Genomic DNA, 1583 nt, shown 5'->3' on the forward strand with positions numbered 1-1583 from the left:
GGCTTTGTTCCCACAGTTCCAATACTAAAAGTTTCGACAAAAGTTATTATTCAATTCCTATTGTCCACGCCGCACCTCAGACCCTCCGGGTTTTAGTCGGCTTAAGAAAATTCAGCCGATTTCCCCACTAACCTTTTTCCTTTCAGGTGATTCTCAACGCAGTTCAGTTCAGCTAGTGGGGTCCAGCTTTTGCTGGGTCTGCAATGGGACTGTCGTGGGGCAGGCAGGCAAGGATCTGGTTTTTAAAGCTTCTAAAATAATGTGTTAGCATAAGTTCTGATTCAAAATCCTACTGTTCACGTCACACTGTGATGGTCAGTCTCTGTGGAGTGTAAAGTACTCTCTGGTGTTCTGTCTTTACGCAGCTTGCTATACCTCTGACTCTTCACACTGTGCTCTCCACCTCCGCCATCTTCCAACTCCCCCTTTCTTCCTTTATAATGTGTGTGCCCATTGCTATGAACTACCTCTGAGGACTGCTCTACCCATTTACTAGAGGTTTTGATAAGTTGTATATTCATTACCATTTTGTCTCAAGGAACTTTTCTATTTCATTCTTTATTTCTTTTATAACCCAGTCATGTTCTAGCAGAGACTTATTTAGTTTCCACATGGGTGGTTAATTTCTAGTTTTATGGCATTGTGGTCTGAGAAAAGACTATATTATTTCAATGTTTTTTAATTTGTTGAGGCTTGCTTTGTGGCCTTATATATGGTTAATTCTGGAGAATGTACTATGTGCACTTGAGAAGAAAGTGAATTGAGTTTTAGTTGGGTGAAGTGCTCTGGATACATTCACAAGTTCGAGTTGAGTTGGCTAATTAGATAGGTTAGATCTTCTGCATCTTTGTTGAGTTTTGTTGCATTGACGTATCCCTTTGGTGATGGTGGTGTGTTGAAATCCGCTACCACTAATGTGGTGCTGTTTATTTCTCCCTGCAATTTGGTTAACTGTCGTTTTATGTATTTTGCAGGTCTAAATGTGACCCAGACACCTGGCAACTGAAGGTGGAGCTGGAAATATTGGGGCACATGTGGAAGGCAGAGCTCAGCATGAAATAGTAATTTCAGAAGGGAAGATAGGAAAACAATTTATATACCAGATCTACAGGACACACCACTCTCACTTGGGAAACATTGCCCCTAAACTCAAGAGACACTGGCCACAGAATAAGAAATGGTCAGCAGATGAAGTGTTTGGAATCACAGAAGCCCATAAAGCTTGAGATATAAGCTACCAGATCAAGGGCTGGACAACAGGAGATATGTGTTGAAGAGAGTAGGTGGGAGTGGAAGAGGCTGCTGATGGATAATGGAAAACAGGTGGGTCAAGACACTTGTGTCAAGGGTGGAGAAAACACTGAAACTATTGGTTAATTCCACAATTGGAGAAATAGTCAGAAAATCAAAAGGGCCGAACTCTCTCAGCATATCTTAAGCTCAAGGAACTGAAGAACAAATTCAAACCTTGAGTTGCTATAATCAAGGATGCTTTCGGCAGAATGTTAAATGATCCAGGAAGTAGTAAAAGAAGATGGAAAGAATATACTGAGTCACTGTATCAAAAGGAATTGGAAGACACA

Source organism: Elephantulus edwardii, unplaced genomic scaffold, assembly GCF_000299155.1.
Source record: "Elephantulus edwardii isolate Elephantulus edwardi_28Jun2011 unplaced genomic scaffold, EleEdw1.0 scaffold00196, whole genome shotgun sequence".
In the NCBI taxonomy this organism is placed as follows: Eukaryota; Metazoa; Chordata; class Mammalia; order Macroscelidea; family Macroscelididae; genus Elephantulus; species Elephantulus edwardii.